Raw genomic sequence first — 27,540 nt, forward strand, 5'->3', positions numbered from 1 at the left:
TTATAAAATATTTTACTGATCTTTGATGTCTATGTTTCTTTATCTTTCAGTAAGTTGTAGTTTTCTCCCACAATTATATTTATCTTTCTGAGTATTTCACTCCAAATGTCTGTGTTAAAATTCACAGTTGTTCATACAAAACATGTAGAAGCTTGGAAGCACATGAAGTAGAGTTAACATCAAACAACAGATTTCTCTGAAAGAAGCGAGAAACAAATTTTTCTTTCATTCATTCCTTTTTTCATTTGACAAATATTTATTGAGCATCTATTGTTTGTCTGGTGCTCTTATGGGAGCTTGAAACATAGCTGTTATCAAAACAAAACAAAAAATTCTGCTCTCCAGGTGGTTACATTCCAGTGGGGGAAGTAGACAAAAGCAAACGCTCCTACATGCACTGTATCAAGTAGTTTAAGTGCCCTGGAGAAGAATCAAGCAGGGTGAGCGATATAGGAGTGATGGGTTTGGCTGTTTGATACAGGGTGAACCTGTTGCTTTTGAGTCAATTCTGACTCACGGCGACATATGTCACAGGGTAGAACTGTGCTCCGTGGGGTTTTCTTGTCTGAAATCTCTATGGAAGCAGATTATCAGGCCTCCCTTCTGTGCTACCACTGGGTAGGTTTGAACCGCCAATCTCTAGATTAGCAGCCAATCACACGCTGCTCGTGCCAGCCAGCGACCCCTTCAATATGGGATATAGCTCCGTCTATATAAAAAAAAAAAAAAAAAATTTTTTTTTTTTTATATGAGAACATGAAAGTTTAAGATACTTCATGAGGTAGTGAGTGTAGGGGAACACTGGGGAATTAAAAGACCTAGATTAATAATAGAGAGTTTTATTTTTTTACATAATTACTTGATATAGGCAGAAATGTTTTTTACTTTTAAGGTATGTATGTGTGTGTGTATATATACATATATATATTTGTTTTTTCTTACAGGATTAACACCTCTGGACTTCGAAGGTGATCATGTGTCCCTAGCCTTAAGCTGAGAAGCTGCATAAAACAAGCATCCTTCCTGTAAAATCAGCATAGCAAGATGAGAGGCGGAAAAAGCATGCTAGGAAGAAGCAAAGTTCGCTGTTGAACTGTCTTGCTTTTGGCCAGAACACAGCTCAGCTTCAAATTCTGCCTCTGCATTTCCCTTCCCAACTTTGGTTCAAGGCCTGGAGTGATGCCCTCCCAGCCCAGGGCACCTTTCATTTTGTGACACCTGAAACATGACCAGCAGTAGCCACACATGTCCAGCCCCAGCAGTGAATGGCCACATGACTCACTATCCGGCTGCACCCTACCCTTTACTCTTTCCGCCAGTCATCGGAGGACTTTCTTTGCCTTCCCTCCATGGTCTTCACGGCCACCCCCCTCTGAGTGGGTGCAGCACCCCATCACCTGCAAGTAAGTGCCGCTGGATTTTGTTCTCTTTTCTCTTGGTTGATTGACTTAACGGACCTGAGAAAACAGGATGGTTGGTATCCAGGGTGAGTTCTCATTTTCTTGTGTGTTGCTCTCTTTTGGTCTAGAATCCTACTTTTGTGGGTAGAAGTGCACTTAGAAGCCAGGGAAATGGTGAATTTTAGAATTTGACCTTTGGTATTTTGCTGTATTTTATACAATGCAAACACAAAAAGTAATCACATCTGGCCAATAAACTGGAAAGAATTGATCACTCGGTAAATAATACGAGTAATGAATTAGGAGATGATACCATAAACCATAAAAATCACTAAGTATAATCCCTGAGTTAAAATCAATTTTGGGTGTGAGGTCTCCTATAAGTTTTTTACTCATCTCCTGTGTACAAGTGCTGTCTGTAATTGTTCTCAACTTCCCAAGGTCCTAATGCTACCGCTTCATATCATATATCCTTTTTTAATATCCTTGACCACTTTTGACTCTGTGTCAAGTTATTTATTTTTTTAACCTCAGTTCTTCTCTAAAATGTTGGGTGTAAAGTACTATATAATAAAAGTAGAGTAAAAATTCTTCAAGCGTAAGGTGATTTACTCATAGAAAGCATCTATGTTATGTGAAAAAGTTTAAGGAAAGACTATGGAAGCTAATGAGCTCTTCTAGTTTTTTAGAAGCAATTTGCCCAGTTTGGCATCTGGAGGTAAAAAAGGCATATTAATTCAACTATGATGTATCAGGTGTCCAGAATAGATCCTCCAAGTTCTTCCTTGCTTATAGCCCAACAGGAGTCCTTTATAGTTCTTCCTGGTGTTAATTTCACATTCTGCTACTTCTTAAGGAGTTCCTCCGAATATGTTCTTGGTATTTAGAAGTTTTTCTTTTGAAATACTGTCTTAATTTTTCTGGATTGTGGTCTCTGTGCCTTAACTTCTGCTTCCTCCTAGGTCCTTAGCTCACTGGGAATAGGGAACCCATTCTATTTTAAGTAGTCTGTCTTAGCTCCCGGCTCAGTGCCTTCAAAATAGTAAGGGATGGATAGATAGTTGTTTGGATGGTTCGATGGGTAGACGGACAGCTGGTTGGATGGACCGTTGGACAGACTTTCACTGCAGGGTTGTTGATTGAAATAATAGTATTGTCATACCTGATAAATACAGACATGTTTTCCTTGTTGGAATACCTGACTATAACCCTTCTCTTTTTGTGTTTTGGACTTCTGGCTAGTGAGTGTGGCTAATAAAGACTTACTGAATTGCTAGTAACAACTTCCCATGCTTCTGAAGTTCAAATGGAAAGTAGATATGGTTTCTTGGTTACCAAAAGAGATGGAAAAGAGCCCCTGTATTCAACAGATCTTGCTTACTCAGGTGCCAATTCAAACCATGTCCACCCAACATGCAAATGATACAGTGAAGTTACTTTCAGCTAGTACATGTGGGATTGTGATTAGATGATGATTAAATCCATTAAGATTTTATGCAAGAGCCTTTGTGTCAAATTCTCTTGCTCATCCAACCAGAGGGGTACCACATTCTGATAGGTTCCTTTTCTCAGATCTGAAGTGTATTTCGTAAATGCAGTCAAGAAGTCAAGCAGGAGTAGAATTGCCATCCTGACTAACCTGCATCCCCTAGACCCTAATAAATGAGGGCTTCTTTGGCTACTGTTTTTAAAGAAAACGCAAAGCATAGTATGGAGGAGTGAGAGGGACCTTTTTGCCAGATTAACATCCTTGAATCCACTTTCAATATACAAATCTCTCACCATTGCTTACAGATATTTTTAACAATTCTAAAGAGCAGTAGTCGGCAAATGATGGCCCTTGGACCAAACCCAACCCACCAACTGTTCCTGTAATTAAAAATTGGAGGGAGCATGGCCAGACTCATTTGCTTACATATTGCTTATGGCTGCTTTTACACTGCAGTGGTAGAAATGAGTAGTAGTGGTGGTAGAAATTGTATACCCCTCCTCCCCAAATCTTAAAACTTTACTATCTGGTTCTTTACAGAAAAAGTTTGGTGACCAGTTCTATGAAGAGCATTGGGATAGGAGTTAAATCATCCCAAATCCAATCCAGACTCTGCTTCTAATGAGTAAATTTAGCTCTTCTAATTCCTTCCCCTAATCCTAATCTTGGTGGCTCTGCCTCTATCCTGAATGAGCTGGGCTACATCGTATCTAAAGATGCTTTCACATCTAAAATGCCAGGCTATTTGTTTCATTTCACAGTTACTAATTAAGCATGAGGTCCAGTCACTAGTAGGTTGAACCATATGAAACTGCTGTTTCTCTAGATAGAAATTGGTCAAGTATTGGCAATTGGATATGATTCAACCTATAAAAAAAGAGAGTTTGAAGTTAAAAAAAAAAAGGGTAAATAACTGATAACAGCTCTTTTCTGAGGGTCTTGTGTGGAAGGTGCTGAGTAACTGCACTTTGAAAGGTGTCTGGACAAAGAGCAGGAAAAAGGGCTAGGTACAGAAATTTCAGGCTGGAAACTTGAAAGTTAGCTTACTCCATACCCTGACTAATGACTTTTTTTGTTTTTTTGGTTCCTACACCCAAAGCACATGACAGCTGCTCAGATGAAAATCTTTAAAAGAAGCCACTATTAATATGTAGTCTGAAAGTTGGCCCTTGAAGAGGGAGTTGTCTTTGTTAGAGTTGTCTTTGCCTGTGGTTTAGAAAGACCTTGGAACAAGGACAAGGTCTTGAGAGTTGCATACCATTAAAAAATCATTTTAAAAGTATATTCATGTACCAAGATTAGTTAGAGAGGTAGCCAAATTCTTTAAAGTCCCAACAGCTAAGGGAATACATACTTCAGAGAAAAAGCCGACTAACCTGGAATCAAAAGGAACCACAGATGGGAACAAGTATGTGGGAAGACCATGCCATTGAACTATGAGATTTGCTGATGTTGCTTTCAAAATCTGCACTCGTCTAGATTCTGTAGCTTAGCTGGAAAGGATACATTCTCCTGCCCGTGTAATAAAGGTCTGTCTGCACCAGGTAATTGTATAAGGCTCAAGAACCTTCTAGCTCAAAAATGAATGAGAGTAATTTCCATACCAGCTACTGATGCTACACCCTCCTTTTACTCTTCCCTCCATTCAGCCCGATGTTAATGGTCATCCTGCTCTCCTAGATCAGAACTAGAACTCTGTATTTTTAACCTCTCTCAGTCTATAGTGTGTGTCTCTATTCCCACATAAAGATGTCCTTGACCTTACTTCTAGTTTCCAAGTGACCTTAGACAAGTCACTTAACCTTTCTGAATTTCAGTTCCATAAACTATAAAATGGTTTTATTTATAGGGTCATATTTTATAGTAATCACATTCAAATGTCTTCATGAATGATGATGGTGTACAAATTAGAATTAAAACTTGTACTGTAAAAGGGTTGAAACAGGATAATCTCCAAGGCCTTTTCAACTCTAACAAGCAATGATTCTTTATAATTCAGATTTTCTGTTGGGCCCCATGCAATTCACAGACAATCCGAGAAGTGGGAGAGTCCATCTCTTCTTTGCTCGTCCCGGTGGTGAACCCTGATCTTCTCCAACATGGAGTACTTGGCTATTGGTATGACCATTGATGACCACTCACAATTCAGAGTAAATGATGTGGCCACTTTTCAGACAGTCTGCTCTCCAGAAAATTTTACCCTAAAGAAAAAATGTATCTGTAGGAGAGAAGTGAATTTGAAGCATCTTCTACGTGTGTCTGTCCTGTCTTTGTGCTCTGAATTACTTCTTACCATGACACAGTCTCTAAGCTTAGAAGAGAGGAGACGTGAGAAAAGGGAGTTGAAAGAAGTAAAAGGAGAGACTGCCATGCGTTGAACACCTTCTGGGAGGGCCCCTGAGCATTAAATGTAGGCCAGTCTATACATTTTCAATTGCCTTCTAACTTTTTTGCCAGACCATTAGCAGTAGTCCCATTTTACATGTGAAGACCATCAGATTTAGGGTAAAGAACTTACATGAGGTTATGTAACTAGTTAATGTTGGAGCCAAATTGCAAACCCAGCTCGTGAAGCCCCAAAGTGCATGCTTTTCCCATGTACTTTGTTCCAGGTAATCAGTTCAGCTTATCCCCTTGGATAATCCTATAGCTTGGCTACGGACATCTCTTTCTCACGATGCTTCAGGGACTCCTTGGAGGTAATGGACTTTTAAAGGACCTCAACCTCTGTAGTTTCACCAACTGCTGTGGAAGCCGCTATCATTATCATTTTCATCAGATTGGGAAGTTGAGGGTAGAACCCATAGTCAGGAAGGCTCTCAGATGCCCCTGCTCAGCTTTACCCTGTAGACAGAGAGCTTGTCACCTCCAGGTAAGCGTGACTTCCAACAGGAGGAGAGCCAGATAAGCTCTGCCTGGGAGCACTCAACGTTTTATGTCCCGGGCTCTTTGTGAAAGTTGGACAACTGTCCGTCTGTCTCTTTATGTTCCTTTCATGGCTGCTTGTTCTGTTTTATTGCTGCACATGTGCTATTTTATAGGTTGTTGTAAGCTGGAAAATATTGTTAAGCATTTGGCTTCAGAGCCTCTCTCAAAACGATCTCAGTTTAACGCCAGCATCTTAAAATGAGAGTTCTTTTCCCTCGGTTCTTTAATGATCAGAAAGTGCTCTCCTGTCAAAATTACAAAATAGGGTATTGTGCTTAAAAAACCCAAACCTTCTGGAGAGACAGGCTGTGTAGTCTCAGAATTTCCAGTGACAGGACATAAGACTACTCTTACTTCTATTTTTTTTGTCTTAATCTAAGAGGAGTCTTGTTCCCCAGCTTGTCTATAGCAGGGTGTGTAGCCAGACTGGAATTCCTTACTACTTGTTAAGGACAATTGGCCCAGAAATGTTGGTCCTGTTTTAAATACACACAGATTGATGGCAACTAAAGCCAAGTTGTTAATTCCTAGTATCCATCATTCTTTGCTCTGCAGTCTTGTTTTCTTTCTACTCTAAGTTATATTTGTCCTCAATCTTATACAATGGCCCCGCTGGACAGGGACCACATCTAATTTTAAAATATCTGGGACCTAGTTTATTGGTGGTATTTAGTGAATGTCAAACACAATAGCGTTGTCCGTATCTTATATCCTTTACATATTTAAGCCAAATAAAAATACTACTTAAAAAAGTTGTTGCCAAGTCAGTTCCAACTCATAGAGTCCCCATGTGTGTCAGAGTAGAACTGTGATCATGGGGTTTTCAGTGGCTGCTTTTTCTGATGTAAATCATCAGGTCTTTCTTCTGAGGTGCCCGTGGGTGGACTCGAACTGCCAGCCTTTCACTTAGTAGCCAAGCACATTCATTGCTTGTACCACCCGGAGACTCCAAAAATAAGATAAAAGACACGTCTTAGGAATTTGAGTACACTCAGCTAAAACTATTTGTCCATCTTACCTGCCTTTGGTCATTGAGTATCTCTGAAGCTGTGACAATTGGGGAGGTCAAAGGCTTTACCTGAATGTTTGAGAGAGAAAATAGTGTTTATATTTTCAGCATGGTGGAATGATTCAGAGGTCCTGCATAGGACTGGAGCCACATGTGTATCATGTCAGATCCCATTCCTTAAAGGGGGACAGGAATTGATTACTTTGGTGTCCCTCTTCCCCAAATGTAAAGGAATCTTTGTGTTTTCTTCTTGATGTCTCTACAATTCCCCCAGACTCTGATTAAGTGCAACCTGTAATCTTTAGAACAGTTCTAATGGAAAGCTGGGCTCATTCTGTATTGAAATTTACCCCAAAGGGATCAAGAATATGTGAACATTAATTAGAAACAAAAAGATTATTGTTCAATTTCATCAAATTAACCAGAGTTCCCAAAGGAGGTTCTTAACTCTGGAAGTGTGTTCTTAAATAAAAATAGCCTTTCAGTTATGGATGCTATCATAATAACAGTAATGGATTTACCTCCAAGTTACTCCTGCCATTGATTTTTTCTCTAGGGAAAGCGTGTTTAGAAGTTATTGAAGTTAAAGCTATAAAGTTCCTGGAAGATAACATAGGAACAAAGCTAGGGTTCCTAATTGTTGGCATAAATACACTATCAAACACTACTAAAAGAATGCACGAACAACAGAAAAACTAGATAACTGGGGCCTTCTAAAACTTAAATACTTAGTGCTCATCGAAACACTTTACCAACAGAGTAAAAAGACAGCTTACAGACTGGGGAAAAAAAATTGGCAACAACATATCTGACAAGGGTCTAATCTCTAAAATATATGGAAAACTTCAACAACTCAACAACAAAAAGCAAACAATCCAATCAAAAAATGAGCAAACGATACAAACAGACACTTCACCAAAGAGGACATTCAGGAGACTAACAAACACATGAAGAGATGCTCATGATCATTAGTCATTAACCTGTTGCCATCGAGTCAATTCTGACTCATAGTGACCCCATAGGATAGAACAGAACTGCCCCATAGGATTTCCATGGAGGGCCTGGTGGATTTGGACTGCCGATGTTTTGGTTAGCAGCTGTAGCACTTAACCACTATGCCACGGAGAAGCAAATAAAAACTAATGAGAATAGCATCTCACCCCAGCAAAAATGGCACTGATCCAGAAAACAAAACAAATGCTGGTGAGGTTGTGGGGAGATTGGAACTCTTTACACTGCTGATGAGATTGTAAAATGGTACAACCACTGTGGAAAACACTATGTGCTTTCTCAATAAGCTAGAAATAGAAATATCTTATGATCCAGTAATTCTGCTCCTAGATATATATTCCAGAGACATAAGAGCAGTGATATGAATAGACATATGCACACCCATGTTCACTGCAGCGCTATTCCCAATAACAAAAAATGGAAACAACCTAAATGTCCATCGACAGGTGAATGGATAAACAAATTGTGGTACACACATACAGTGGAATACTATACAATAATAAAGAATAACGATGAGTCCGTGAAACATCTTATAACATGGATGAATCTGGAAGACATTATGCTCATGAAATAAGTCGAACACAAAATGACAAATATGGTATGGTACCACTTTTATAAAAAGTCACGAATAGGTATATACACAGAAAGCAGCGTTCTTTGATGGTTACTGGGGAAGGGAGGGGAAATCACTTGCTAGGAGACACCTGTTAATTCTGGTGATGGGAAAGGCAATACACAATATGACGGAAGTCAGCACAACCCGACCAAGGGAAATAAAGACGCTGAGAGATACGAAAGAATAAGGGACAACTGCGGTAAATGCTGTAAAATATACAATTTTGCAGCAACAGTAATAACAGACAAAAAATATGTGAGTGGTTACATAGGCAGATATGTATGTTATATGGGTATGGAAGGGCATATGGGAGTACATGCGTGTACATGTGTAGGTATATTTGTGGGCATATGTATATACATATTTATGCTGCATATATACAATAAAGCACATCAAAACCTGATGCTGTCCAGTCAATTCCGACTCATAGCAACCCTATAGGACAGAGTAGAACTGCCCTATAGGTCTTCCAAGGAGTGGCTGGTGGATTTGAACTGCCAACCTTTTGGTTAGCAGCCAAGCTCTTAACCACTGCACCACCAGGGCTCCATAAATCACATAGAAGGCACAATTATTGATACTTTCTAGACATATCATAGGATCAATTTACTGTGTTTGAAGGCTCAGGACCATAGTCTTGTAGGACAACAAGGTCAGTTGTCATAATTTAGTTCATAAAGATAATGTTCTACATCTCAGTTAGTGTATAGTGTCTAGGGTCTTAAAAGCTTGTGAGCCACTATCTAAGATACAACTATTGGGTCTCTTCCCATCTGGAGTAAAAGCGAGTGAAGGAAACCAAAGACTCAAGGAAGGAAACTAGTCCACAGGACTAATGGCTCACTGGAACCACAGCTTCCTCTAGCCTGAGACCGGAAGAACTAGATGGTGCCTGGCTACCACTACCAACTGTTGTGATCAGGGACACAATAGAACGTCCTGGTTAGAATGGGAAAAAAACATAGGAAAACAACTCAAGCTCATAAAAAAGACTAGATTTACCAGACTGATAGAGACTATAGGAATCCCAGAGACTATTGCCCTAAGGTACCTTTTAACCTGGAACTGAAGCCACTGCCAGAGGTCACGCTTCAGCCAAATAATGGTTTGGACTATAAGATAAACAATGACACCCATGAGGAATGTGCTCCTTTAAACAATCAACTACATGAGACCAGTCAACATTTAACCAAAGGCAAAGATGAGAAGTCAAGGAGGGTCAGGGAAAATGGATGGATGGAAACAGGGCAAGCAGGGTAGAAATGGTGAGAGTGCTGACATACTATGGGGACTGTAACCAATGTTACAGAACAATTTGTATATGAATTGTTGAATGGGAATCTAATTTGCTGTGTAAATTTTCACCTAAAACACAATAAAATATTTTTAAACAGACTATTTTTGATATGAAAACTAAAATCAACATAATGGTTCTGAGTTAGCTGAGGTGGTATGAGATATGAGACCTCTTGTGTTTTCTAAATTTCTGTCTTGATGATATTACCAATCTACCGAATTTTTATGCAAATAACACATGCCTTGTTTGTTTGCTGGCTGTGCCTTCCCCTCCAGAGGTATTTTTGTAAACGTGGTATGCTAATTTTTCTTTTTTTTTTTTTAATAGCAACATGTGGAAGATGATTGGCATGGCAGCACTTGTGAGAGTGCCTCATGGTGGGGGGGAGGGTGTGGCCAGAAAACAAACCCAGAAGGCGTGTGTTATTTGTGTAAAAATGCAGTATAGCTTGTATATGTTTCAGATGGGCTATACTGATCCTGGTGGAGTAGTGGTTAAGTGCTACAGCTGCTAACCAAGAGGTCGGCAGTTCAAATCCGCCAGTCGCTCCTTGGAAACTCTATGGGGCAGCTCTACTCTGTCCTGTAGGGTCGCTATGAGTCAGAATCGACTCGATGGCAGTGGGTTTGGTTTTTGGGTTATACTGATCCTAAAGATGAGAGACCTATTTATAGGATCTGAAGTGATGGGAGGTAAACCTACATACAGGTGACATGAGGTCAAGTGGAATTGCCACCAGGTGACTTATCTCTAGGCCATCTTCAGGGTGTATCTCTGATGATTCATATTCTTGATTAAAGTAATGAAGTTCCCTCTTCTATCTCTGCTTTTCTGTTTTTCTACTCCTGCTCTTTCTGGCATTTCAATGATTCTTATTTAAACTGTAAAGAGACAGAGAATCTATTTGGCCCTATTATTTGAGCTCTGGGCTCTAAGAACATAAGGCCACCAGACCAAACAATGGCCAAATGGTACCATTCTCTCTCTTTCAATTTTTATTTTCCCATGAAAGTAAGTATTGAAAATAGCTAATATTTGAGGGTTAGAAACTGGCAAAATTGTCACGAAAGGATAGACTGGAAGGGCTGACTTATCAGGGGGAGAGTAAGTGGCAGTATGGAGTAAGGTGTATATAAGCTTATGTGTGACAGACTGACTCGATTTGTAAACGTTCACTTAAAGCTCAATAAAAATTATTAAAAAAAAAAGCTAACATTTATTGAGCATGTTATGTATATTGTCTCTATCTGCCAACTGGAAAAGGGTGAGAGAGAAACTAAGATCCAGGTAGCCAACTTTCCTAAGTTCCAAACCAAAAAATACCAAACCTGTTGCTGTTGAGTCAATTCCAACTCATTGCAACTCTATAGGGCAGAGTAAAACTGTCGCATAGGGTTTCTAAGGCTGTTGTCTTTAAGGAAGCTGACTGCCGCGTTTCTCTCTTGCAGAACAGCTGGTGGGTTTGAACTGCTGACCTTTCAGTTAGCAGCCAAGCCCTTAACCACTGTACTACCAGAGCTCCTTCTCCTAACGTCACTCAGACGAAAATGGTGAACAATGTTTGAGCTCTGCTTGCTCTGTTTCCAATCCCAGTTTTCTTTCCATGCTTCCCCATGTTCGCTGTGGATATTGAAAGGAGGCAAAGACTTTTAAAACACAGTATCTGTCTTCAAGGGTCTTGTGTTCCTATTGGGAAGTTATGATCACCTAAAACCATTTAGATCTAAAACCCTGATTGCTCTGTATCTTTCAAGGCTTATATTTTGCAGAGCTTGGAGTATTCTCTCCCTCCCTGGCAGAACAATGGTGTCCTCACACGAGCACACACTGTGCATGTCCTAGTCTGCTGTTGTTTTCATAACTTTTCCTCGCCTATCAGTCTATTACCAGGATGCCTGGCATGTAATGGAAACTCATGTAATGTTTGCAGACTGGCTCAATCAATGGTTCTCGATGGTGGGAGGAATTTGGAAGTCAGTGGATGTGTTTTTGGATGTCACAGTGACTGGGAGTACAACAGGCATTTAGTGGACAGAGGCCAAGATGGCTGAATGTCTTGCAATGGGTGCAAGCCGTGAACAATAAAGAATTGCCCCACGTTCCTGATGACTTTCCAGTGTCCCACCAGACATTCTGTGTTAAGAACCAAAAAAAAAAAAAAAAATTAACTGAACCTAAAACATAGCTCCATCTTACAGAAAAAAGCAAAATGTTGAATGCTTTTATGGTGCCATGACATTATTTCAGACAGTAATTACTGTGTAAATTAAGAGTAGGCCAGTCTTTGTTTTCTTTGGAAATTTTTTTTAAGAGTGATTCACCATTTCAGAGAATCTTGTCACTGATGGCACTGCTTTTCTTGGTATTTCAATCACCAGTGCCACACGCTTTTATTAATTTGCATTTGTAGCTAACACATTCACTGTAATTTTGCATCTAGGCGCAAGTGTCTTTCTGCTTCTTAATGCCTGAGTATTTACACATTGAAATAGCTATTATTTTATTCCAAATTACATTATTTCATCCTTGATATAGCAGTCAGGGTACTCTATTAACATCTTTGAAATAATATATGCAGGGGCTGTATTTCTGTGACTTTCAGTTTGAGAGAGTAAAGCAGGTACTGTAATATATGTTTCAAAAAGACATGGATCCAAAGAGTTAAGGATTACCATAATGAATAAGGGAATGGATGAATTCTGTGAACAAATGAGTGAAACATAGTTAACAGCACCAAATAAGCTGTCTAGAAAATAAATGCTCTAGCATTGAGAGGGGAAGTGAGGAGTTATTGAGTGGAAGAAGTCAGGGAAAGGTTTGAAAAACCAAATCCAGTGACCATGCCAAGGATGGAGCCATGGGTATGGGACTAAGGAAAGCCACAGACAGAAGACTCACGGAAAGTAGATAAGTGCTTTAAATTTTCCATCTTGGATGGCATGTGGGATTGGGAAGGCACCAGCTGGTTCCTGCCTCCATTTCTGCATGTATAACCAGTGTCTCCAAAGTGTACAGAAGAGAATCAAATGTATTACCATTCATTGCTGAACTCTACTAATAGTTGCTTAACGCACATGCGTTGGGGATTGTGATAAGCACCTTAGAGTCACTTTGAGGGTTGCTGGGTAATTCCATCAGAGTTATCTGTTCTTTCTTGTGTTCCATGTCAGATTCTGCCTCCAATGAGATGTCATCCCAGGCTTTACCAGGAGAAATTATGAGACTATAACTTGCTACCACTCAAATAGGTACACTATAGGAAAAAACTATACTTTTTACCTTTTTCCACTCTGAAAATATGTATTATTTTCTTATAATTTTATCCTCATAGTGATTTTCTTTTCCCACTTTAGGTAGCTTCATTGGCTTGAACTAATGAAAGATGCTTGAGAGAAGTTGTTTTTTCTTTTTTTGTTCACAGCAGATTTCTCTTGATTTTGGCAGCTGGAAGTCCATGGTTGTGATTCACAATCTTCACATTTTTCTTTTTTTTAATGAATTTTTCTCTAGCTCTCTGGCTTTCTTTTTGTCTTATACTTGAATGTTCAACTCCCACCCTACTTTTGACCCCCATATATCCTCCTTCATACCCATTTTATTCTTCATTTTAAAGTCTTTGCCTCAAAACTCTGCAGGCTTAGCCATCACTGTCATATTGGAGTCTGTGAGATTCTCCAGAGGAGTCCTTCACTTTACAAGTTCATATTTCAAGTTCCAGTCCCTGAGGGATTATTGGGGGCAGTGATCTTATCATTATAATTGTCAATTCTTTATTATCTTGAACATCACTTTAATGGTTTATCTCGAAATCTCTCTTAGGGGGTTGTGAGCTATAAATTTAGTTGACTTTGTCTAACCTTCTAGTCTAGAATTCTCAGTGGCTTCTTGCCATTTTTGAACAAGCAGATTTGAATGACTCCCCTGACCAGCCCCTGATGTCCCCCATTCAATAATAGGCCATGTCTCCTTCATACTTAGAGCTAATTTTCTTACATAATCAATTCTCTATTCTATTTCTGTCCTAATCTTTACATTTGTCCCTATTAGTCCTCCAGCCCGGTTCTAGGATTTTGAGTTCCTTATGGCCAAAAGCCTATTTAAGTTTTTGTTTTTGTTTGATTTCGAGCCCCACCTAGGGTCGTACCATATGTTAACTTTACTTAAGGATTCTGGGACTAACTAAACCCTTCTTGGTTTAACTTTACCCTCAATGAAGTGGAGACCTTAGGCCACTGTCTTTTGATGTCATATGATTAGACAAATTTAATTAAAATATTTTTTTTTATATATAGCGTTAATTTTTTATTTCAGTTTATTGCTTTTTTTTCAGTTGATTTAATGAAAGTAACCACTTTCCAATGAGAACACGTATTTTTAATTTAATGCTGAGATACATTGCCAAATGCTCATGTCTTTGAAAACATAAAGACAAAATAAAAAAGTTTTAGGGCATTTTTTGCAAACAAGGACAGTGGTTGTGTGTGGTCCTCTGGGCACTGATGGCTGCAACAAGTTATGTAGCTAATATTGCACGGTGAATCACATACAGTGCTGAGAGAGGTACTGTCCAAAGACTGCCCCCAACCTCTAGAAGCTTACAGTCTAACACAGAAGTACACGTTAAGAAAGGCTCGTCTTATTGAACCAAAAATGGAATTAACACATATAGTTTGGAGGGGTGTTGCAGGGCTGGAGGTTGTGAGTGGGACAAGAGAGATTTCTATTTCCAGGCCAGATCTGTGTCCTTGAACATGTTTTTTTACCACTCTGTGTTTCAGCTTCCTCACCTGTGAAATAAGAATAGTAATGGTACCCTCAGTGGGTTACTATGCACTTTTCATTAATTAATACCTGTAAACCACTTCCAACAGTGCTTGCCATTTAGAACTCAATAAATAATAGCAATCATTATTATTCTTATACTCAACATATCGTTGGAACCTGTCCACTCAAAGGCAAAGGCTGTGTTGTCACGGGATTGTCGTTTCTTCAATTGTTCTAACATTTGCTTCCAAAATACCAAGGTCTTCTACAGGCATGTGTACTTTTCCATTTTTTTTTTTTTTAATAAGTCTATATAAGACACATGGAAATATGCACTTCACAGTGTTTATACCCTGCCAAGATTTTTGTTTAAATTGCAAAATTCTCCAGGGGGAAGAACTTGAACTTAGGTATTGGAAAGGACCCTTTTCCATGAGTAACTGTGGTCTGCTGAATAATTTTCTAGTTTCCACGAAGAGTTCACATCCAAGAAATACATATATATTTGAGATTGTCTTTCACAACTGAGCTTTCCTTAGAATCTGAGAAATTAGTCAAAGGCCAAATACCCATCTTTCCTAAGGCCTGCAGGGTTTCCAGGTTACTTTGTCTCTATAAAGACTCGATAAAGTCTCTAGTAACACTTGATTTAATTTCAGTGGTGTTGATATGCACTTCCGTTTCTCAAATATTATGGTTTTGCAAGATGCTGTAATGTTGTGACTGCTATCTCCCTGTCTGGCAGTCTGCAAGATGGTTATGAACTTAGCTAATCAAAAAAAAAAGGTAGATAAAGAAAAAAAATTAATGTTGACACTTCACACAAGCAAAGAGCACTTTTATAACGACCACATGGTTAAAGGAAAGCTACCCTGAAGCACGTGTAGTGAATTTCTTTTATCAGAATGACTTGATCTGATATTTGACCAAACAGGGATTCCCATGAGTCCTGATGGAAACCTCCGAGACATGAAACGATTTTCACAGGATTGTTGACTTCTGCACTGACCTCCTATAGACAGTTTAAGACTTGTCTTCCGTTTCTTCCACGGGAAATCTTATTCCAGAACTCAACTCAAGCCAGATAATAAACCAAAAGAAACATGTGCTACTATTAATAATAGAGTATGGAATTGAAAATGTTTTGTTTAATTCTGAATCCGCAAACACGCTTAATTCTAGGTTTTTACATATACACACATAGAAATTATGTTGCAAAAATAACATTTTATTTAATACTAGCCACAATTGTTCCATCGCCACTTTGAGAACAGAAAACAGAGGTGTATGCCCGGTACTGGGCAGACAGAGAAGTGCTATGGAGTAATAGGAAAAGACCAAGACATGACACCAGGAATCCCAGCACTCAATGGCAAGCACCTTCCTGTTCTTTAGCCTCAATTTCTTTCATTTGCAATATGCAGATAATAATAAACACTCCCTTATTTGTTGGTGGCAAAGTGGTTAAGTGCTCGGCTGCTAACCAAAAGGTTGGCAGTTCAAAACCACCAGCTGCTCTGTGGGAGAAAGACATGGCAGTCTGCTTCCATAAAGATTACAGCCTTGGAAGCCTTATGGGGCCAATCTACTGTGTTCTATAGGGTCGCTACGAGTTGGAATTGACTTGATGGCAATGAGTTTGGTTTTTTTTTTTTTTGTTCGGGTATTGGTAGATTCCAATTAAATAATTCACGAGAAGGTTATGGGGTAAAGGACCTAGTTTCACCCTAAATAAGGTGTTCCTTGTCCTTGAGTTTGGAGAAATGATCACTGGAACATTGGGGTGCCTTGGTCTAGGACTTCCAGGCCACATCTGACAATTTGTGCCAATGGATAGGGGCTGGCCAGATGAGAAAAGACTCACTTGGTAAGCCCATATCAACTAGCCTCAGTAGCATGATTTAGCCTATCATGTAAGACTGGCTAATAAAAGCCTGGAACCTAAGGCTCAAGGAGCTTCCTGGTTGACAGCTTGGAGGTTTACAAGAAGATTAGCTCTCAAGAGACTAATGAGTCCCTTGGGATGTGGAAGCTCCATGCTGGGAATACTCCCAGACCTTGCCCTATGCATCTCTTCATTTGTACTCTTTTTGGCTGTAATTAATCTGTAACTGAAAGTATGGTATGTTGTTTTTAGGTGCTGTCAAGTTGATTTTGACTCATAATGATCCTATTATATACAATAGAACGAAACACTGCTCTGTCCTGTGCCATCCTCACGATCATTGCTATGTTTCAGTCCATTGTTGCAGCCTCTGTGTCAATCCATCTTGTTGACGGTTTTCCTCTTTTTCTATTACCCTGTATTTTACCAAGCATGATATCTTTCTCCAGGGATTGGTCCCTCCTGATAACATGGCCAAAGTATGTAATATAAAATCACACCATCCTTACTTCTTAGGACCATTCTGCCTGCATACCAAAAAAAAACCCATTGCCATCAAGTTGATTCCAACTCATAGTGACTCTATATGACAGAGTAGAACTATCCCATACGATTTCCAAGGAGTGCCTGGTGGATTCGAACTGCTGACTTTTTGGTTGGCAGCCATAGCTTTAACCACTACACCACCAGGGTTTCCTCTGTTTGTAAACACTCCATGAATTCTGTGAGTCATTCCAGCAAATTACTGAACACAAAGGGGCAATAGAAATAAAGGTGCTGTGTGGAATCCCAACTTAGCAGCTGACATCCTGAAAAAGTAGTGGGAGACCAGCCCCAAATTTGTGGCAAGCAGGTCAGAACGTTGGGGCGTCGTGTGGACTCCTCAAACTTGTGGCTGATGTCTGCCTACTCGGCAATCTGAAGGACACTGTCCTTTTATTATTACTTTAAATTTTACTGCGAAAATATACATAAGAAAACATGCTAATTCAATAATATTTACATATACAATTCAGTAGGATTGATCACATTCTTTAAGCTGTGCAACCGTTCTCACTATCCTTTTCCAAATCATTCCACCACCTTTAACATAAACTCAATGCACTCTAAGCAAAATTTCCCCTTTTCTCTCTTCCTCCCACCCCGGAAACCACTAACCATCTTTGATTTCTATATATTTACTTATTTCCAATAAGTAATATAGTATTTGTCCTTTGCAGCTGACTTATCACACTCAGCACGATGTTTTCAATGTTCATCGATGTTGTGGTATGCATCAGGACTTTATTTCTCTTTAGAGTTGAGTAGTATTCCATTGTGTGTATACACCACATTTTGTTTATCCATCCATCTGTTGATGGACTTTTCAGTTGTTTCTACCTTTTGACTATTGTGAAAAGTGCTGCAGTGAACATTGGGGTACAGATTTCTGTTTGCATTCCTGTCCTCACTTCTTCTGGGTATACCTAAGATTGGGATTGCTAGGTCATGTGGTAGCTCTGTGTTTAACTTTTTGAGGCACTGCCAAACTGTTTTCCACCCTGGCTGTACCACTGCATACTCCCACCAGCAATGAATGTGGGTTCCAATTTCCTCACAACCTCACCAACACCTATTGTTTTCTGTTTTTAATCGTTGGCATTCTAATAGGGGTGAGATGGTATCTCATTGTGATTTATGTCTTTCTAATAACTAATAACATGGAGCATCTTTTCTTGTACTTGTTGGCCATTTAAATATTCTGTTTTGTGAAATGTCTGTTCAAGTCCTTTGCCTTTTTTTAAATTCGTTCGTTTTTCTTTTGGTTAAGCTGTAGATTTTTTTTTTTTTAACTTATTTGGATATAAGACTCTCTTTGGATATATGGTTCCCAAAATTTTTCTCTCCGTCCGTAGGTTGTCTCTTCACTGTTTTGATAAAGTCATTTGATGAAGGACAGTATTTAATTTCTATGATGTTCCATGTATCTATTTTGTCTTTTGCTGCTTGTATTTTTGCTGTCACAGCTGATAATCCATTAAAAACTAGGTCTTGCATGTACACCCCTGTATTTTCTTCTAAGAATTTTACGATTTTAGTTTTTATATTTAGGTCCTTGAATTATTTTGAATGGGTTTTTGTATGTGGTGTGAGGCATGGATTGAAGGATGGTGATCTTTTAACTTGTGAGCTCTGACCTAGTTCTAGTTAGTGGGGGGTGCTGGTGATGAGAATGGAAAAGTAGGAATGTGAGGATTGGATCAGTCTCCCCATAATGGGGATTGGATTCATGCTGATCCTGACTGTGCAAGCATATAGCATATTTTAGTTGAAAATTGCCTTTTAGGCAATAAAATTTCTAATTATTAAGCTAAATTGTACAAACATCTCAGTAATATGAATCATTATCTTAATATTATGGCTGAATAACAATACTATAGTGTGATATCCTTGAGAGAAAAAACTGTATTAATTGCAATATTCTGATTTCTCCATTCCTGACACAATATCTGGTGCTTATTGGCCAATCAATATTTGACAGAAGGATGGATGGATAAAACCAAAAAAACCCGGTGCCGTTGAGTCGATTCTGACTCATAGTGACCCTATAGGACAGAGTAGAACTGCCCTATAGAGTTTCTCGGCGGATTTGAACTGCCGACCCTTTGGTTAGCAGCCGTGGCACTTAACCACTATGCAGCCAGGGTTTCCGATAGATGGATAAATGTATGCATATGTGTATGCAATATAGTACTGTGGAACAAACAATCCCAAGATCTGTGTCTTAGAACAACCACAGAAAATGTGACTCTGTGGATATTGTTTATTAATACCTGGCCATTTCTACCCCCTTCTGTGCTCTCTTGTCTATCACAGAGAATAGAAGCCTGAGAACTACATTTCCCAGAGTCCCTTGCCAAAAGCATCCTGGATATGGCTTCGGTTCTGTCAAAAGATACATTAGCATGAGATTTGTATGAGCGAATTAGAAGCCGTTCTTCCTCCAGCAAGATGACAGCAGAGATAGATGGGCTTTAAAAAATGTGAACGTTTGCATTGACCTGAATTCCATCACCAGTCATCAAACTGAGGTTTCTGGGGTGTTACAGGATGTGGTTGCAATTAAAACAACTATATTGTTTTAGCGCATTAAAAATAAATTTTAGTGATTTTCAAGTCAAAGTTATTCTTTGTGGAAATATACTGTATTTTTATGCAGATAACATGCACCTTCTACGTTTATTTGCTGGCCGCACCCTTCCCTCGTGAGGTATTTTTGTAAGTGTGCTGCTATGCTTATTTTATTTATTTCTTTTACAGCAACATGTGGAAATGGGTTGACATGACAGCATTTGTGAGGGTGTCTCGCGGGGGGCTGGGAGGGGACAGGGCCAGCAAACATGCAAAAAACTCATGGTGTTTGCATAAAAAAAGGTAGTTCAGTTTAGTTGTTCTTTCAATGATTCAGTTACTGTTTCAGCTCAACCTGTATTGACATAGTAGACTTAACAAATACTCATATCAGCCCATTTAATTAAATATTTTAGTGGGATTATTTTTTTCCCAAGGAGAAAGTTAATCTATCTATATTTAAAAAAATACTCAATTGTATATAAATTAAATATTCAGTTAAACTAATTCTCAAAAAAAAAATGTAACATAAGAATGATGGTTTCAAAAAGATACTTTTTATTCTGAATTGTTGATATTTTCAGGCTTTCCTAATCTCTGGATTCTCCAAAATATGTCCAATTATGAATTCCCCCTTATAAACAAGACATGGCTAAAGTAGCATTGTCTAACTTTGAAAGAGAGGTGATAATAAAGACAGGTATTTAACATCCCTTCTAATCACTATAAAAAAAAACAAAAAATTGGCTTTTTTTGTTTTTTTTAATAGTGATAGGAAGGGATGTTAAATGTACCATCTTATCCTCTGGTCCCAAGTTTCTAATACCCTCAAAACCTGCTTGTGAGCTCCATTCAGGGTTGTCTTTTCTCTCTAGAGAATTACCCATGTTTTCACTTTACAACTCTATTACTGTTTTTCACACTTACTACTCTATTACCATGATGTCAGTTATTGATTAGGAGGAAGGTGTTGTGCATTGGTCAGTCAATAATGCTGCAGAACAAAGGAAATTTCAAAAACCATCATACATACCAAATTCTCTTGTCACAATGCTATTAAGTTAAAAATCAATGAAAATATATGTTTAAAAAATTACCACATGTTTGAAAGTTTTAAGTCTTCTAAGTAACTCATTGGACAAAAAAAGAAATCACAATAGAAATTAGATACCACATGGAACTAAATGGCAATAAAAATGCTATATGCAAAACTTTGTGGGATCCGGATAATCTAAAACTCTGGGAAAAAGTTACATACTTAGATGCTTATTTTATTAAAAATGCTGCAACAGAAGAAAAGTTAAGCAAAAGAATTTAGTTTAAAAGATAAAAACCAAAAAAACTAGGAAGCAAGGATTTTAAAGAAATAAAAAGCAAAAATAAAACAGAGATCAATAAAGCCAAAATTTGGTTTATTGAAAAGATAAAAGAAGTAAAAACTTCATTGAAACTGATGGGGAGAGAGTATACACAACCTATTCAGAAAGAAATGAGGGTCTAAACCACAGATACTTCAGAGATTACAAACACAGAGAACAACTTTATGTTCATGTGGCTGTTTAATTTTATGAACAACTTTATATCAATTAATTTGAAAAAGCAGAGGAAATAGATACGTTTTCTTAAAAATCGTTGTTCCTTGTTGTTGAGTCAATTCTGATTCATGGCAACCAAAGTGTGTACAGAGTAGAATTACCCCATTAGGGTTTTCAAGGCTGTGACCTTTCAGAAGCATGTCGCCAGACCTCTTAAAAATATAATGTATCAAAACTAATTCAAGAAAAAAATAGAAAGCTTGATTTGTCCTGAGCTATTTACAAAATTGTATCAGTTATTATAAATTTTTTTCCACAAAGTAAGCACCAGGCCTACATGATTTTACAGATTAATTTTTCTAGTTTCAGTGACTCATTCAAGTCTTATGCATAGCTATTTCAGAAAAGAAGAAATATCATCGAGTACCTTCTATGAGAGAATTAAAAATTTTTCTAAACTTAGACAAGGACATAAAAGAAGGGAAAAGACAAGTCTAACTCAGAAACATGGATGTAAAAAGCTTAAATAAAAATAGTTTTTTATATCCAGTTGCTGTCTAGTTAGCAAACCTAAATCTAACAATAAATAAAACATGATCTATCATGACCAAGTTGGGTTTGTCCCAGGAATGTCAGGGTGGAATGTATTAGAAAATCTAAGGATATAATTTCCAATATCATCTGACGAAAGAAGAAAAAAATCTGAGATTCAGAAAATGACTTTAAGTCAACACCCATTACTGATGACTTATTAAAAGGAAAAGAAAAACAATTCTTATCAAATTGAGCGAGAGATTCAGTGGAATTTCAAAATCAAACAGATTTAAATGGAATTTGACTAAAATCCCATTTTAAACTGTTTCTAAATTTATTTGGAAGAACAAAGAGCCAAGCCCAGCTAAGACATTCTAAAAACGAGAATGAGGTTGGGGTGTGGGGATTTGCTCTACCATATACCAATAATAAAACTGTTATATTGCTTTAAACTCATTGTTGTCCAGTCAATTATGACTCTTAGAGACCCTGTAGGATAGAGTAGAACCGCCCCATAGAGTTTTCAAGGAGCAGCTGGTAGATTTTAACTGCTGACCTTTTGGTTAGCAGCCAAGATCTTAACCACTGTACCATCAGGACTCCTGTATTGCTGTAAACCAAAGCTTGTTGCCTTCAGTTGATTCTGACTCATAGTGACCCTATAGGACAGAGTAGAACTACCCCATAGGGTTTCTAAATAGCCTGGTGGATTCGAACTGCTGACCTTTTGGTTAGCAGCCATAGCTCTTAACCACTATGTCACCAGTGTTTCCACCTGTATTGCTATAGAGATAAGCAAATAGAAAAATGGGAAGCCCAAAATAGACACACACATTGTGGACACTCAGTGTACGACAGATGGTATAGCAGATCATTAGCAAAGGCAAGGATTATTCAATATGTATTAGGAGGATAAGCCAACTTGGAAAAAAAATTAAGTAGGACTCTATCTAACCCCATACACAAAAATCTCTTTCCTAAATCCATAAAGAGTCCTGGTGGCACAGTGGTTAAACACTCAGCTGCTAACCAAACGTTTAGCAATTCAAACCCAACCCACCCAGCAGCTCCATGGGAGAAAGATCTGCTGATCTGCTCCCATAAAGATTGCAGCCTAGGAAACTCCATGGGGCAGTTCTGATGGGTCACATGGAGTCACTATCAGAATCGACTTGACAACACCCGACAACAGTAAGTCCATAAAGATTCAAATGTTAAGGAAAAAAAATTTAAACTTAAATTTGGAACTGTATTTGTGAAGCATAAAAATGTATTGAAGAAGACTTGAAAATCACTAAGCACAAAAGAAAGCTTGATAAATTTGACTGTATTGAATTTGAAAATAATAACTTCCCTTCGTAAAAACTGCAGAGAAGTGAAAATATCTCAAAGCAAACATTTGCAGCACATACAACTCAAAGAGATTGTTATCCAGAAAATATATAGCACTTGTACAAATCAGAAGAAAAACAAAATAACTCAAACCAAAAATAGACGAAAGATTAATTTCACTAAAAATGAATTTGAATTTGCTATACTTCATACTAGTAGTTCAGGGATTGTAAATCAAGGCTACCACACAATGCCATTTTATGTCCATTAAAGTAGTAAAAAATTTTTTAAAAAGTGTGACAATACCAAATGTTTGAAAGGATGTGCATCAATAGATACTCCAAGATATACTAGATGTAGATCAACAGATATACTGCTAGTGAGAGTCTAAATTGGTACCGTTATTTTGGAAATGACTAGTACTGTCCTATAAAAATGAATGTTCAGATTTCCTGTGTCTTAGGCTGGGTTCTCAAGAGAAGCAAAACCAGTAAAGTATATAAATATGTACAGAGAGGGATTTATACCAAGGAAACAGCTCATGCGATTGTAGAGGCTGGAAAGTCCCAAGTCCGTGGATCAGAATAGATGCTTCTTCTGATTCCCATAGTTTCAGGGGCTGGTGAGCCCAAGATTGGCAGGTCAGAGATCAGGGCCCTTGCTCATAGGCTGTGAAGATCCACGAATCCCAAGATCAGCAGATGAGCTGATAGTTAACAGGTCCTAAGAACCAAAGTCTGACGAAAAGGAGCCAGCTGCAGGATCCAGAGCAGGCAAAAGCCAGAACGTCCACTTATGTTTGGATGCAGGCCACACACCTAAGGAAACTCCCTTTCAACTGATTGGCTACTCACAGCAGATCCCATCATGGGAGTGATCATATATAAACACTGAGAATCATAGCCCAGCCAAGCTGACACACAATCTTAACTGTCATACCCTGTGACCAGGCAATTTGACTTGTATGTGTTACCCTAGGTAAACTCCAATGTGAATACTAGAATTCACGTTTAAGAACGTTCATAGTTGCGCTGTTCTTAAAAAGTCGAAAAAGAAAAAAATTGGATACCATCCAAATATCTATGAGCAGATAAATGCAAAATTAAATAGTGACATATTCATTAAATTGAATAGTATTTATCAGTGAAAATGAAGTTACAGGCATCAACATGGATGGATCATAGAAATATGATGTCAAGCAAAAAAATAAATTCTGTAGGACTACATACAAGAAGCTAACTAAACACTATGAGTCGGAATTGACTCGATGGCACTGGGTTGGGTTAAAAGAAATGTTTAGAAAACTATATGAGTAACCTCACTATGTATTTGTGAAAATCAGGGGAATAGACACTGAATTTAAGGTAACAGCATTTGGGAGTACAGAGGGATAGGCAAGTGGGTAGGATAGAGGATAGGGAAGGAGCACATGAATGGATACAGCAGTGATGGAAAGTGATAACTTTCTAATGTCTAAGTATTCATTTCACTAACATGCTATATAACATATAAGCAAAAAAAAAAAAAACAAAACTCTTTGCCATCAAGTCGATTCTGACTCATAGTGACCCTATAGAACAGAGTAGAACTGCCCCACAGAGTTTCCAAGGAGCACTTGGTAGATTCGAACTGCTGACCTTTTGGTTAGCAGCCAGAGCACTTAACCACTGTACCACTAGGATTTCCTTATAAAATAAAAAAAGAATTTTAAAAAATTTTTTATATACATGTATATATTACATTTATTCATTTGTATTTATTGAATTTATGCTAAAGAGGTAAAGAAAAAGAATGATTCTATCCTTCATGTGTTAGAAAGAGGAGAAAAAGAAAAACAATGGCAATAGACTTAAACAAAAAATTCATACATTTAAAAAAAGGCAGACGACCAATAAAATTATTTGTTTCAGTCTTAAAAGTAACTGTACCAATGCAAATATTAAATGTAAATTGAGATTTTTATTCCTAATGAGGAGGCAAAGATCTAAAAGATAATTTACAGCGCCACTCAGGCTGCAGAGAAACCAACACTTGAATACAGTCTTGCGGTGAGAATGAAAATTGATGTATCCTTTCTGTGGATCAAGCCCGCAGCCAGGAACAAGGAATTTAACCCTTATGTGACACAATTATTTTTCTGTTTGAGATTTTTTGTTGATACTGTGTGTTTTCCTTAACGGAAGCACGCAAAATCATTGTGTGTCTGAATTTTTGGTAGGTAGTATGGATTTTTATTTTCTTGCCCCCCTCCCACAAGCCTACCCTAAGTGTTTGGGGTTATGAAGTACCACTAATTATACCCCAGAGCCCCCAATAAACACACACAGACAAACATACTGTGGAGGCTTACATGTTGCTATGATGCTGGAAGCTATGCCACTGGTATTTCATATACTGGCAGGGTCAGTATGGCAATGAGTTTTAACACAGCTTCCAGATTAAAAGACTAGGAAGGCAGGTCTAGCAGTCCACTTCCAAAAATTAACCATTGAAAACCCTGTGCATAAGTGTAAGTTCCAGAATAGTACACTTAATATTCTTCTATTTTCTTCACAGGTATATATTCTGTGTGTTTGTGTATGTGTTTATGTCGGTTTAGGACAAAGCCTAGGGAGCATATCATTAGTATTGATTTATTTCTGGGTAATGGGATTCTCTGTAATTTTTTTTTGTCTGTCTTTATCCAAGGTCCCTGACTGTCTTGCTCATCATTGTATCCTCACTGCTTAGTGCTTAGCAAATAGTAGGTACTCTCTATATACTGCTGTATTAATGAATGAATTAAACAATTACTTGTAGAATGAAAATAAAAGAAAACCTTTAATTAAGCTAATCCAGTTGCATTCAGATGATTTCATTGCCAAGTAATTAATCCTTCAGAGAAACATTTGTGTTTTGAAATACAAGCACTTTTAAGCTAAGGTCCTCACTCTCCAGTGGTAGAATTTCCCAGGAGATGTTTTGGAGACGGAGAAGTATTCTTTCAGCTCTTCAAAAATTGTACCCCATTGGAATCCATTTACTCCATCCATGCCTAAAGCCTCTTCTGTTTTAATAGGCTCCAGGTAGACTATGAATGTTGTTACCATTACTGTCTACCAAAACCAAAACCAAACCCATGGCTGTCTGGTTGATTCCGACTCCTAGTGACCCTATAGGACAGAGTAGAACTGCCCCATAGAGTTTCCAAGGCTGCAACCTCTGTGGAAGCAGACTGCCACATCTTTCTCCTGCAGCAAAGCTGGTGGGTTTGAACCCCCAATCTTTCGGTTAGCGACCAAGCATTTAACCACTGTGCCACCAGGGCTCCTTTACTTTTTTTACTGTCCACAGTAATCATAATCACCACTTATATGAGAAACTACATACCTTATCTCATTTTATTTTCACAACAAATATATGAGATATTTCTTGAATTAACATATTTGTTGATGCCCTATTTAAAAAAAAAAAAGATTTTATGGCACCTTACAAACAATTTATATGGACAATTGTAAAGATTGTGAATGAATACCTTTGGGGAAAGAGAAAATAAATATGAGAGACGTGGGTTGAAACCAATTTGAGGCTGGTACATAAAATGCCTCCTGTGAGGTAGACAATAGGTGTTGTTCAAACGACCTAAGAACCTACTCTAAGAAGAAGATCCACCCGGTCATATGGTTGATAGCCACCCAGAGAAGCACCAATGACTATATCGCAAATCACATCCTAACTATATATTTATAGTAAACACGACTGTGTACATTGGTGTTTTTATAATATCCCTCAATGTAAGCCAGATTAATCATTGCAAAGCTCAGTCAACAACAGCCTGTCCCTGAGGAGGCCCAAAACAATGTCTCCAGGTACACAACTCTGGCAATCTGAACTTAATCCAAAAAATAAATATTAGAGTGTCAAGAAAAAATAAATGATCTCTATAGAGATTAGGCAGTACTCCATAAATATTATTTTCCTCAGCCAAGCAGTTTTGCAAGCATCGAGAAGCCATGAATTTGAGGTTATACACCCTTGACAAGGACCTCAGATGCTGAAGCCCTGCTTCACACCTATGAATGGTATAAACAGAAAGGCCAAAATTTTCTCTCACAGAACAATTTTGAATTGGCCTCAACAGACAAGAGGTAATGGAAAACATAGAGCTACGTGTTTAAAAGACCTTGGAAGTAGACAAACTTTGGTTTGTGGCCCAGGAGTGTGAACTTGGATAAGCTCCCTCACCTCTCACTTTCTTCTTGGGGTTGTCATGCCCATTTTCTCCATCTCACAGTAGGGCCAATTTTAGGACTGAATGAACAAAATAATATGGGAGGTAATTTGCATACAGCAGTGCCTCAGTGAGACAATCAGTGAGGCTCAACTGCTAACTGAAAGATTGGAGTTTCAAACTCACCCAGAGGAACCTTGGAAGAAAGGCCTGGCGATCTGCTGCCCCAAAAATCACAGGCTTGAAAGCCCTATAGAGTGCAGGGTATCACCATGAGTCAGACAATTCTTGACAGCAATTTTTTTTTTTTATTTACTTTGCATAGAGCCTCTTGTCATTGTTGTTGTGTGCTGTTGAGTTGATCCTGAAATATAGCGGCCCTATAGTTCACAGAAGGCATGCCCCATAGGGTTTCCAAG

Source organism: Loxodonta africana, chromosome 27 (genome assembly GCF_030014295.1).
Source record: "Loxodonta africana isolate mLoxAfr1 chromosome 27, mLoxAfr1.hap2, whole genome shotgun sequence".
NCBI classification, from domain to species: domain Eukaryota; kingdom Metazoa; phylum Chordata; class Mammalia; order Proboscidea; family Elephantidae; genus Loxodonta; species Loxodonta africana.